We start from the raw sequence: 13432 nt of genomic DNA, 5'->3' as shown, positions 1-13432 counted from the left end.
TGTTCCAATATCAACTGTCTAAGGGAGGATATCTTGTCCTGTGGAGAGATCTATTAACACTTCCGGTTACGTCTTAAGGCGGTAAGTAAAGAAAAATCTCCTCAAAGGGATACAGACAGCAAAAAAAAAAAAAAGATATTGGTTTTAACCACTCCTCTCTCCATCCAAAATGAAAAATAAAACGTTTGGCTTAAATATGTTTTGCTAAAATGGAGGATTACAAACTATAATTATGTGATTAGGAATGAAAACTGGACAAATTGATACTGACATCATAAACACTGCCTTAGTTATGTTATATAAATGTTTCTTTATTGATTGACAAATAATTAATAATCAATCCAGAACATCCTGACTGTATTTTGGCCAAGGAACAGTTAACAGGCCTTGTCAGGAATTTATTATTGTACGATGGGGTTGATAATGTACTAGCAGGTCTGCAGTTCACAAAACCACATAACACAGACACACATTTCTACACATACTTGGCACTCACATTATCTCACTCATCTTTCTACAGGGCTACTGTACCCATATCCTCCCTGCTGGATTCTTACTAAGAAATAACTGAATAATCCACTGCAGGCACTGAGAATATGTGATCTTATATCTATAGGTACCTCACTTTCACATATGTGAGGTTATGATAGTTTGGAATCTATTTTCTATAACAAGCATATGGGCATTCTATGCATTAAGATAAAAAAAAACTTTCAGTGTGCAGCACCCCCACATAGCCCCCCCCCAATACTTACCCATCTCGATCCAGCAATGTACACGAGTTCCTTGGCCATCCGGGACTCTCCCTCCTGATTGGTTGAGACACAGAAGCAGTACCATTGGCTCCCACTAATGTCAATCAAAGTCAGTTAGCCAATCAGGAGAGAGAGGGAGTGGGGCCCAACTGCAACTCCGTGTCTGAATGGACACACAGAGCTGCGGCTTGGCTCAGGTGCCCCCATAGCAAGCTGCTTGCTTTGGGGGCATACGACAGGAGGGAGAGGCCAGGAGAGCTGGCGAGGGACCCAAGAAGAGGAGGATCTGGGCTGCTCGGTGCAAAACCAACTGCATAGAACAGGTAAGTATAATATTTTTGTTATTTTTAAAGGACAAAAAAAAAACAGTCTTTAGTATTACTTTAATGTTGCACTGTGCCTTTCATTGTTAAGTCACTAGTTATTAATGCATTCATAAGGTAAATTATTACTAAACCCAGGACCTTGCATTCACTATATCTGGTCTCCCACCTTACACAGAACATGGAAATGCAATAGTTTTAGTAAATATAAATTGCTAAATACCTTTACTCATCAGCAGTATATAGCAGTCTTGTGACTTGTATCAGTGTCTGGTTAAAGCTTGTAGAAGTTTTAATTTCCCCCCTTATTGTTCTATAAAAACTCTCTAGCAATATACACTAAACTAACCTTGTCCCCTAATGCTCTGTTCTATCAGGAGATGGATTGGAGTCCGTGGAAGAATCAGAAAGATAGGATCACACAGCCTTTATACACAATGCAGAAGATTAACCCCTTAGGTTTCACAGTGAGTATACCAAGCATGCTTTACTGCATATACAGACTGATTTTACTGTTGTGGGTTTAGTAACACTTTAAACATCTGCTACGCACAGCAATCTAAACAGTTAGCTTGAATGCCTAACTGAAAAACATGCGTAGGTAAACACAAACCCATTTTAGTAAATTGTATGTAATATATATACAAACAGACAAATCTGAATGCTTAGAATAGTAGTTAAAGAATATTCCCTTTGGGCAAAATATGGGGCTGCCACTGCTCACTTTCTTTTGAAAAGACTAGTTGCCTGGCTGTGTTTCACTTCTGTACTCCTGAGTCACACACTCAGAACAAGCATAGAGTTAATGAAAGGGGTATCCCTGCAGGGGGCGGAGTGAAACACATTTGGGGTGTGGCCTGGCCGGAGTCCAGGCTGAGATTGCCACTCTTACATCTATTCCAGGGACAACACAGATGTACGGCTGCAGGGATTCCCTTCTGACTTGAGCTATTGCAGGAGCTGGGACAAACTCCATCCTGTGCCAGCAGTCCCAGTGGTGGATGCTTCAGGATTTACACCCCGTTTTAGAAAGCCTGAGTGGCACACTAAGCTGTATTGGGTCGCATACAGTTAATGAGAGACAATTTGAAACAATCCTTTTACCTGTGTTCCATGTAACTGACTTCAAAGTTTTGAAACCAAAGCATCAGTATGACAACCAGGAAATCATTTATTATTTTAGAAGGAGAGGTCAGAAATAGTAGCCTACATACATCCTTATTATACCAGGATTCCTTTTATACAAGAATTACTGCTTTAAATGTGTATGGACCATGTGTACACTGATATCAATCAGTTGGGCTGAATGGTTTGTTTAATTTCCTTCTTCTCTTGAATTAAAAAATAAAAAGAACATCAATCTCAGTATAGTAGTGACATGGAAAATAGATTCCTGTCATACTTTTGCTTCCTTCAGACTGGGAGTGTGCAAGCATTCCTTACTGACACTTACTCAGATGTCCAAAATAGACATGTCAACATCTGCTGTCATGTGTTTGCTGAACACATTAGTTGCATATTCAAACAGTTGCCTTTGTATCATCTTATGATGGTTAATATACATTCTGGACTTTGCTAAAGATGCACTACTAAAATTATGGCTAGGCCATATGTCAGAGGATGTCACTCTAGCAGCCACACCTGATACAGCATGGAGTGTAGACACAGCACTTTTATTTTTGCAGCTCATCTACACCACTAACTTTAGGAAGCTGAGAGCTCTTCAGAAAACCATGAAAGAAAGCTGACATCCAGCTTTGTGACAACTTAAAGTAGACGTAAAACAAATCACTAAGACCTCATACAGGTTTTCGTTTGTTAAAGTAATTCCAAAATAATTTTTAATATTCTAGAATCTGAGGCTTTTATTAAATAATACCTGGTATGCTACTGTCAACACTTTGTCCTCATCTCCCAATTATTCTCCTGCATTGTCACCCTGTTACATGTTCTTCAATTAAAGACAACAAGCAGTCATGGTGGTGTGCAGGTATGGTACGTTGTAGTCAGCATCAGGAAACCCACCCTGAGAAATGAAATGATGTGCAGCAATTTCAGGGTTGTATTGTATGTGTGCAGCCGTGAGATGGCTGCAAAAAAAGCTGCAGAAGAGTACCATTGCTGTTATACAACAAAGGATGAAAAAAAGTTAAAGTGAAAGTTCAGTCAAAATCTAACTAAGGCTAAACCTACTCCCAACCTCATTCTAAGACTATTCTGTCTACCCTGTGAAAGAAAATGTAGCACCCTCCTAGGTAGGTGCTAGTGAGAGAGTATCGCTTTTGGCTCTGTCTGTCTATTAGAGAGCAGCCAGGATCTGTTAGTTAGGTCTGCTTATTGTGCTCAGTATGTGATTCATTATGTCTAGAGGTGTGTTTTACACTGGTCCAATAGGGAGGCATGTTGGACAGTGGGAGGAAACCTGACAAATGGATGCATAGGCTTTGGTACAGTCCTGGTGATTGGCAGAGGCAGGTCGCCTTGGTGCATTCGGGGATACTGTATTAAAGCCAGGAGCACATGTACTGTGAGGTCTTTGGCTGGAGAGCAGAGTCCTGGAGGGAGGGTGGCAGCTGCCTCCCCCTCTGTAGCAGTGGCACGTGGCCTCAGGAGGTTGTTCTGAGGGCCAGAGGAATGGAGCTGAACTTAGTGTTCCCAGGGAGCTGAGCGAGGGGGAGACCCTGGAAAAACAGTATCGTGAGTACAGGGTATCATGTCAAGGGGCCTGACCTGAGGGGGGCCACCCCAAGTGTAGGATAGCCAGTGGACGAGTGTCAGCAGTGAAGGAAAGAGGATGCTAGTGAGAATGTCCTGAAGATAATTGCTAAGTTCACCAAGTCATCTTATCAGAAGGAAAGAGACTTAATCTAAATTCACCCATAGTGGCAGGGTGATTTAACAGCATGGCTGTACCTCTAGATAGGAGTCCTGAACCAATTGTGCATAGTTAGTTTGGAGTATCCCACTATTCCCTTCTCCCATCCCTAATTTATCAAATAAAATACAAAACAACTACATACCCCTGGACGGATTATTGACTGAGCCCAGAAGTAAAGTGACAGACTGTGAATGTCAAAGTTGCTATTGGTAACCCAGGGGAACCCGTAAGTGTGAAATCCAGCTGTCCTCAAGGAGGCAGTGCTACAAAAAAGATACTTACCTATCCTGAAGCCGCTCCGGTCTGCAGAAGCTGATCGAAGGAAAATTTGCTAACATGTTCCTTTGACAGCAATCAATCAATCAACTTCTGTTGAGCAGGGATGGCTGCACACTGATTGAACTTCAGCCAGCTTAGCAGGGACCATTTCAGAAGAGAAGCTACAATGATATTCCCAGTAAATGGAATGTGTTATTTTCATTCAGACATAATTCATTTTTTGGGTTAAATTTCAAATGGGACTGTATACTACATGTCCAAAACAGACAGCATTCCAAATATTCCAGTCTAGTCAGATTTTACAAATCCATAATGGAAAAGCTATCCAAAAGACAGAATAAATTGAATGGAGGTTTGTTTTTCCAAAAACCTATGTGAGTCAGATTGATTGGGATTTCAGACTTTTTAAGCTAGATTTAGAGTAGTGGGAAGCTGAAACTCACAAGTGTTAATAGTGAGCCAGTCTGACTGAACTGATGTTTGACATACATCTATTCAGCTTGTATTCTTGGGAGCTGCGGCAAGCTTCTGTAGTTTATATATCCTTGACCCATTTACATTAATGGGTAAAAGTAAAGAAGTAAATGTCCATGGACTGGATTCTTTTTTACAAATGGCAGATCCAGCTTGAAAAATATATTAAAGCTTAACTCCAGCCTTACCTTCCAACTTGCACTGTAAAAAAAGGCTATTCTCCTGTACTTAAATGTCTTACTCTTACTGATTTTACTGCACGCTCAGAGACTCTCACAGTGCCCACTAGAATCTGCAGCAAGTCAGATAGAGCAAAGATAATTTCCTGCCTGGAGGACATCCAAAATCATCTAGCACCCACCCCTTTTAGCCATTTGATTTCAGTCCTTTCAATCAAAAAAGCTCAGGGTCATATGTGGAACTTACTACTTTAGGTTTACAGAAAGCCATACATGGCCCCCTACCACCAGTCATGATGTCTCTGGGTCTTAAATAAGGTATGCAGTAAAAAGGAAAGGTTTTATCTAAAGTGGATGTAAATCCTCACATATACCCAGTGAAGTGAACAGCCTCAGATGATACACAGAAATGAGACTAATCTCCCTAAATAAGTTTTAAATTTGTCTATCTGCAATCTTCAGCCTACTAAATTCTATAGAAAGTGCAGATCGTGTTACAAATTTGTCTTCCTGTTTCAGCAGTGGGAGGGGAGTTTAGGCATACACTGTGTGTGAGCTGATTGGAGGAAAGGCACACACACACACACTCCACATAGGCAGAGGAATGAAGAAACCTGCAGAGCTGTGCTGTGAATAGACAAGCTCTCTGCTTGTCTGTCTCTAAGTTCATTCCCCTACACAAATTTTCAGCTGCTTTTATCTCCTGTGTCAGAGAGCTCAGAAGTTATCATGCTGATAACAGAGGATTGGATCAGCAGAAAGTCACAGGAGTTAGAACTTTGGAGAGAGATAGGTAAACACTACAAATATATGTGGCCAGGGGTTTACATCCACTTTAATTAATTTCATTAGTCTGTTAATGAGAAGGTAAGGGAGTAAGGAGGGAAGGCAAAAATAAGCAGTTTAAACTTTACTTGCATAAACCTGGCTGTACCACCAACCATTTTATTTGAATGCTTTCATATTATGTAATTTATGTCTAACCCAACCTTTGCCTTGTTTAGCCAAATAAACTTCTCTTTTCAGACAATGATTTATAATCTGTTCATATTAACAATTAATATTTTTTTTAAGCATTCTTTTTTTTTTTAATGATTTCTTTTGTGTCAAAAAGATACATTCAATATTAAAAACAAAAAGTACACACAATAACCGATTGGGTATAATGACAGCATAACAAAGTCCTCGGACAAATATAGGGAACATATCAATACTATACCGATATCAAAACATCAACTAAAAATACAAAATCCTCTCAATAATAAGAGTTATTGCACAGTTCAGATTACATATGTCACTGCAAATGATTAACGTTGAGGAACCAGCTCTTTCTGGAGCTGCGTCATCACAGCGAGAATGCGGAATTACCGGGCGGTAACAATTTAATTAGCAATTTTTTTTATTCTTTCTATTACAACTTAAATCAAATAATAAGCTTTTTAAAATCAGTCTAACTTGTGGACAGTTTATTTTGAACAAAATGACAATCCATACATTTTAAATAAACCAAATTCTGTTCTGCAAGAACTGCATTGTACTGTGTGTCACTATAGAACCTAAGAAAGCAGAGAGACTGCCATATGGCTTTACAAGGAATCAAACATGCTACAGTAAAATCAAGGAAACTAGGAATAATGACACAAGTGTAAATTAGAACAGAAGGAGGGACCATATTCAGTAAAAATTATATTCATAATGTATTATGTTTTTGAGATGTATTTTTATGAATTTACAAATTGAATGCAAATGTTAAAAAATCAAAAGTGTTCAGTTTTAGAGCTCAACAAGAAAATATGTTGCTGAGGTTAGAGAACAATTTGAAATGTCTCTGTCACATGAAATGATCATGCAGTTTCTACTGCATCTTTCAGTGGTGAATGTGCTTTGAATAATGCATGAGTTGCAGGGAGGGAAATCTCCAAGTAACCATATTTCAAGTAGGTAGTTACACTGATTGTTAATTCTGACTCCATATCAAGACAGACGACTACGCCATATTGTTGCAGCTAGGTAGCTTGATAGTCTTGGTAGTTTAACTCTCCTACTGCCTAAAAAATAAATGCATATCTAAATAGAATGGAGCTTGCTTGTCACACACAATATATTGTCACTGCAAAACAGAACCGCTATTTTAATAAACAATGGTGCAGTATTACATCCAGCTTCTGTCATGTTAGGTATGCCTGCAGGCAAGACTTGTTCTTACACACCACTGGCCCTGCAGGTTTGTTCTGTCAGCTTATCTATCATGTCTCCAATTAGATTTCAAAATATGCTACTAATCACATGCCATACTAAAACGTTTCATACTGTACTGCCCTTTATGATCAGAGATCATTTTTTTATCCACAGAATTTGTCCTTTTCATGGCTTGTAGTTATTGTTATCAAAACATGCTCACGGGCTAAAAACCTGGATAAGTGTTTTCTTTTCAGATGTTTCCTGTTAAAATGGAACAATAGCAAACAACATGCTAAAATGGAAGACTGTGGGGAGAATAGGCAACACAAATGTTTTTAAATATGAATTCACTGGTGTGTTTTAAAAAAAAGTATTAATTCCCACTTAAAAAAAATCCCACTCCTATGTATATTGTTGGAATAATAGTAAAGGAAATTATATTTTCCAAGGCTTTTAACCTAAAGACTCAATAAGAGTCAACACTTTTCAGATAGAAAATTGTAGGAACGCACCTGTAGCACCCCCCTGGTACCCTAAAGTCCATGGCTATAATGGGGAGTTTTGAACAGAAATTGGGTGCTAGTCACTTTTGGCATTTTCAGAGTTTTAATGTTGAACTTAAAAGGAAGTAGAAAGAAAGAGGGTTAGGGGTCTCAGATAACACAGTAGATAATTTAGAGACTCCTCAGATCCAGAACAAAGTACAGCTTCACAGTGTCAGAACCTTTAAGCTGACCTGGCAATACTGAAAGCCTGTTTTCAAATTCTGGTGCATCCTCCAAGTGGGTCACCAGGCTCTCATGAGAGACCAGCCTTCATCCTGGCTCTCACCAGCAAGGGGCCTCCCCTGGATCTTTTCAACTAGACCTCCTCCACTGGGAAGGACAGCTTCAGAACCAAGTATATGTAGGCCCCAGATAGGCTTCTGGGCCTAAGCACAGAGCTCACTCCAGAAGCCCCTCCGCAGGCCTCAGACTTAAGCAAGAGAGCAAGCACATGGTCCACCCCAAATATTTATATTCTCTTCCAGCATGCACCAGTGGCCATGAACCTCCTAGTGGGCTGGCCAGAAGAAATATAAGTATTTATAACTCATTCTAGTTGTACAATCACATACTATGACTTGTAGTGTCAGTGATATCTACTGGCGACAGTGAAACATTTACAACCCAACTGAGCTTAGGGAAAGGCCACATACAAACTATGCAGCCCAGCCAAAAATTTATTTTACATAGTAGCTCCAGTTTAGGACCAGAGAGCTGCACACCACTACCAACAGCAAATCTTCAGGTCCTAAAAACATCCTTATATATGACCCATCCCCACAAGCTAGCCTCCCAGAACTGCAGATAACTTTACATTCCTAGGAGATATTCCCCTAACAGCATTTACTGTGGGATTTAACAACGCCTTTTCTAAATACACCAAAACCTTTCCAAGTTCTTACCATGTAGCATATTTTTGTGTTTGGGTAATTTAAAGACTCAGTCTATTTATCTACTTTTCTGGCAGGAGCCTGCAAAGCATTGCATTAGTGATCAGTGAATTTTCCACAAGTCACCCACATGTCAGGGACAGTAATTAGTTGCAGGGAGAGGTTCCAGACAAGTAGGGAAAAAGCAGGGACATGCCATCCTTCCTGGAAGCCTCCCCCCTTTTGGTGCAGATCAGCCTGTCCGCATTCTTCCCCTCAAGACGGACGTTGTTGGTGCACCCAAGGCCTACTGTTATACTCTTTATTGCATCATTCTGTGGGCAGTAGGAAACTGGCTGTGAAGCCTGAAGGCTTCACTGCCGATTTCCCTTACTTATAATGCAGACGCCTGCACCAGAAGCCAATTTAAGAATCAGTTTAGAGTGCCAACTTTGCTGGATCCCTGGGCAGGTATGTGTCCTTATATTAAAAGTCAGCAGCTACAGTATTTATAGCTGCTAACTTTAAAATTTTCTCCAGACAGGAGCTCCTCTGTAGCTCACTAGAACGCTGAAAGTACACCTGGTGGTTATGAGTGCCGGACCTCACATTCAGAAATCTGTATATAGTGAAACAAAGGCAGGACTCTGATGTAATGTTTGTTAAAATCCAAGCAATGCACTGTACATAGCTTACCCAGCGGGAATGTTTTTTTGTTAACAAAAATGGAGTTAAACTTTAAATTATAAGATGGCAGGATCAATGGATTTTCATCACACTTTGATCTCACACAAAATTTACTTTCACTGAACAAATTTGTGTTAAATAAAACTTTGTGTGTTAAAGCACACCTTAGTATTTTCAGCATGTGAATGTCAGTGTGTCAGAAACGTATTACATGCTTATCCAGAGAGTTAAAGTGTTTTTTTGTTTAACCATTTGGCACTAAGCACATGCAAATAAGTGTCCTCTCGGCAGCTGGGCCTTGACGACGAGCGGCCACATATTTGCATGCATAAGCACCGACAGTGCTGTGCCAAGAGCGTACTCCTGGCACAGTGACCAGTGGCTTACGGAAAGTTCACGATCGCCTTTTGCGATCAGGACTTTTTTGATCATGTGACCGCCATGACAGCCAATCACGGCGGTCACATGGCCAAGACCCCCATCTCCCGTCATAGCAAAGCCCTTAAACGGCCGACAGCAGCCAGCGCCAAGGGGTTAATAACAAGCATATTATACTTACCTGCTCTGTGCAAATGATTTTTCATTCAGTCCACACAAGATAGTGCCCACAGTTTTGCTTACACAGTTATGCATAAAAACAAGCCCACATTTAAAACTATTAGTAAGGCTAGAGTCACATTGTACACAATTAATTAATTGATAGGTAAGCCACAATATATTACATTTTTGGTTTTGGGTAAATGCCACTTTAACCAATATGTAAAGATTAACGTTTTCCATAAAAGTACAAGTTTGTACCCCCCTCTCCCAATTATCCTTTGTATTGACTGATGGCTTCTTTGACCACAGAGGAGGCTCAAGAGGTGGGAGGAATGGAGGAAAACTTGATATGTATTAGAAATGTTGGGATGTGCATAACTATGGATCTAATTCATATTTTAACATGAAGTTTACATTTGTGGTAACCCCTTCTTATATATTTCATTTCATCATATAGTCAGTATGAATTTCCCAAGTTTGTGATAGACTTACAATATACTAGAACCAGGGGGGTAGCTAAAGATAATGGAGTCCCCCAGTAAATTTCAATGGGACCCCATAGTGACCTACCTACTGTCATTGATCTTAACAAAAATGATGTCTAGAGAGAAGAGCTGTTATCTTAGTTAGTACACTTACATAGTTCAGTGCTGTGGACAGAACATGTCAGGAAATGAGGGAGTTACAGTGCAGGGTATTACCTTTAAACATTAATTGTCCAGCTATTTGCTCTGTCTGCAGTAGCTCACCAGTCTTTTTTAGCATCTAAGATCTCAGAAACTTGGTGTAAATTCTAAGCATTCCCACCCTTCCACTGCCACAGTTAATTATAGTAGTCAGGAAAAAGAAAGAAACAAAAATTGAAAAACAAAAACAAGATTGTAGTAGCTATAATAATGAGTACCAAAATATTTTATGTTTAAAAACTATGTTTAAAAAAAAAAAAAAAACAACTACAAACAGCTTTAAAGCGGAGTTCCGGGCACAGAGCTCACCTGAAAAGGAATTGGATAGTTATTTTTATTTTTTTTGTTTACTCACCTTTTTATTGAAGATCGTAAATACTCACCTATAACTGCTTCCTCCTCCAGCGCCGAGGCTCACCCCGTCACTTCCTGCCTCGCGATGATTCCTGGGAGCTAAATGTCATAGCTCCCAGGAATCAATGCGACGGCACCGGCCCCGCTCGTCATTTGCGGGCGACGCCGCATTCCCCTGCTAAACAGCTTCTGGGCATGCCCAGAAGCTGTTTAGGAATGCGGCGCCACACCGGAAGTGACGAGAGGGGCCGGTGCAGTGCATTCTGGGACACGAAGATGCGGAAGAAGACAGAGAAGAGGACCGCGCCGGCTTCAGCTGCCCACAACAGAGATGGAAACGCTGTGGAAGAAATTTTCTAAGTAAGTATTTCTTCTAAAAGGTAAGTGCGAACCGGGACAGATCAGAGGCTAGCCATTGTGGAATGTGCTAGCCCTGACTGTCCCGGGGGTATGTTCAGCAAAAAATCATTTCTGTGCCTGGAACTCCGCTTTAAGCTGAAGAGACACTCTGAGAATTGAGCTAAGCATATAGGATACATTTCAGTGCTTGACAGAATGACCAGAAGTTCTGAGGACAATAAATCTACACTGCTAAGACAGCTAAACAAATCTTCCTTATTGGACAGCCTGTAAAGCACATCTGTGACTAGTGACAATGATTCTAACATCTCCTTCTGTACATCAGAGTCAGCTGTTCTTGACTGGAAATGTCACGGGGTACAGAGTCAGTGTTAACAGCAACCTCTGCAATCCTTAATAATACAGTGATAGATACGTGTCATCTTCACAAGCACATAGATTGTCTATGTTTAAATAGTTTCAACAGCCCTGCATGTCTTTTCTGCCATAAACCTTTTTTCCCTACCTGATTTTTCTTCTAGGTGTACACTGACTGCTGTGCAACTGTAGATCAGTGAACAATCCCTGCATCTTGAAAAGAAAAGTTCTGAGATGAAGCAATTCCTATCCCCACGTGTGTAAGTTACATCATCATCTATGGCAAACCAATGGAGAAGGGAGAAGGTACCAGGCCTTAGAAAAGATGGTGACAGAGTGATGACAGGGAGCAACTCCTCAGGAGAGCACACCATAATGTGCAAGAATGATGTATATACACATTATAGCAAGAGCTTTGGGGCTCCCAAATAAGTACAGTTCTACTTTAAGTTTCTTTAAGTTTCTCATTTATGTATATAGAATGGAACACAAAAATGCATGCTACAGTGACCACAGGATTCTGAGAAGCATAGTAATTACAAGTAATTACTACAGTGCCCTTAATAGGAGTATTTTAAAAAAAAAATATGCTCAATGTATTCCCTGATTTACTCGCAGCCTACATTCTCTTATATTGGCAAGTAATTACTGTTTCAGTTTGTTCTGTTCCTCTCAAGGAGGAAAAAATATATACAAGCCAAGCCAAATATAGTGTGCTTCGGGAACCTCTTAGAGCTTATTCCACAATGGATCTAAGTTACCCATAATAGAGAGAATATGGGGAAAGTACTGAATAACATAGATTTCCAAACTTGCAACTGCAAACAAATATATGTTATTGTATTCAGTGCTAGACAATACCAAATGAAATGGCTTAAATATATTATTTAAAAAAATACACACAATTTTTGGGAACAGACGGAGCTCATTTTCTTCTTTTTACTGCCCATCAAAACCAGAAATTACTACCAATATTTTTAAGCATTCTAAAGATCTTTATATGTTTGATTATGGCCTTTTTTTTTTACTGAAACTGCCCAAAATGTGTGCATAAAAGAAGATAACCTTTTTAGGAAAGGTCTATAGACAATGCTCAAATGTTGTTGCGGCAGATTTCTTAGAAGCAGGCAATCTGCATTTGCACATTCAGTAAAGGCCATCTCAGAGATAAAAATTAACCTGGACAGCGGGACTTGGGTGAGTATATTTTACTTCAGCAGGTAAGAACAAACAAATGCCTGGAATTGGCCTTTTATCACATGAACTGTCATAGTAAAAGTGCCAATACTGTAACCTTAATATTATGCTGCACAACATCCTATTATGTTTCAGGAACTGGGAACTGAATAGGGAGGTGTTCAGAAAGATGGAGAAAGGCACAAGGAGGACTTTATAAATTGGTAAAGCTCAGATAATCCAATTACAGGAGCAGGAGGTGGCAAAAAACTCCTTGGCTGCAGGCCCAACAGTGGCAATCAGGAATATAAAAGGTTATTCCTTTTAGGCAAACAGGTAAACAATTTATAAAAGTCTAGCAACTTTGTGATGTTTGGTTAAAATTTTACTTAAACAATTCTTTCCTTTGCATGTATAGGTCAAAATAATAGGGACACTTAAAAATATATTTTAGGAATGCAAATGCCATCACATCTAAGCTGCAATAAATGACAACTTTTCAGGCAAAGAGCATTTTCTTCAAGTACAAACAAAATCAAGGATCATAATTTTCTGTGTACTGGGCTGGAACCTCAAATCATTTTATCAGCTTTTCAAGCTATTGTCCATAAACTGCACAACCCCTCCTCCCAATGTAATGGGCATGAGGTGATGGCGAGGTGTTTGTAGTCCAAATCAGAACAGAAGCTTAGGGTGACAATTTTATTTCTTCATAGGTACAGACAGTGTTATCACCCAAGGAAAGAAATGTGTCACTACCAGGATCACCGGGTGAATGAAAAGGTAAAT

At 39.8% G+C, this 13432-nt stretch overlaps 1 protein-coding gene across 7 annotated transcripts in view; it reads right to left on the bottom strand.

Annotated features, from left to right (window-relative positions):
* Positions 1-13432, bottom strand: part of LOC309569543 (ryanodine receptor 3) — a 1308933-nt gene that overhangs the window by 1146639 nt on the left and 148862 nt on the right. The window lies entirely within an intron of this gene.

Source organism: Pelophylax lessonae (genome assembly GCF_965119305.1).
Source record: "Pelophylax lessonae genome assembly, chromosome: 13".
Taxonomy (NCBI): Eukaryota; Metazoa; Chordata; class Amphibia; order Anura; family Ranidae; genus Pelophylax; species Pelophylax lessonae.
This window is presented reverse-complemented; position numbering and strand designations above follow the sequence as displayed.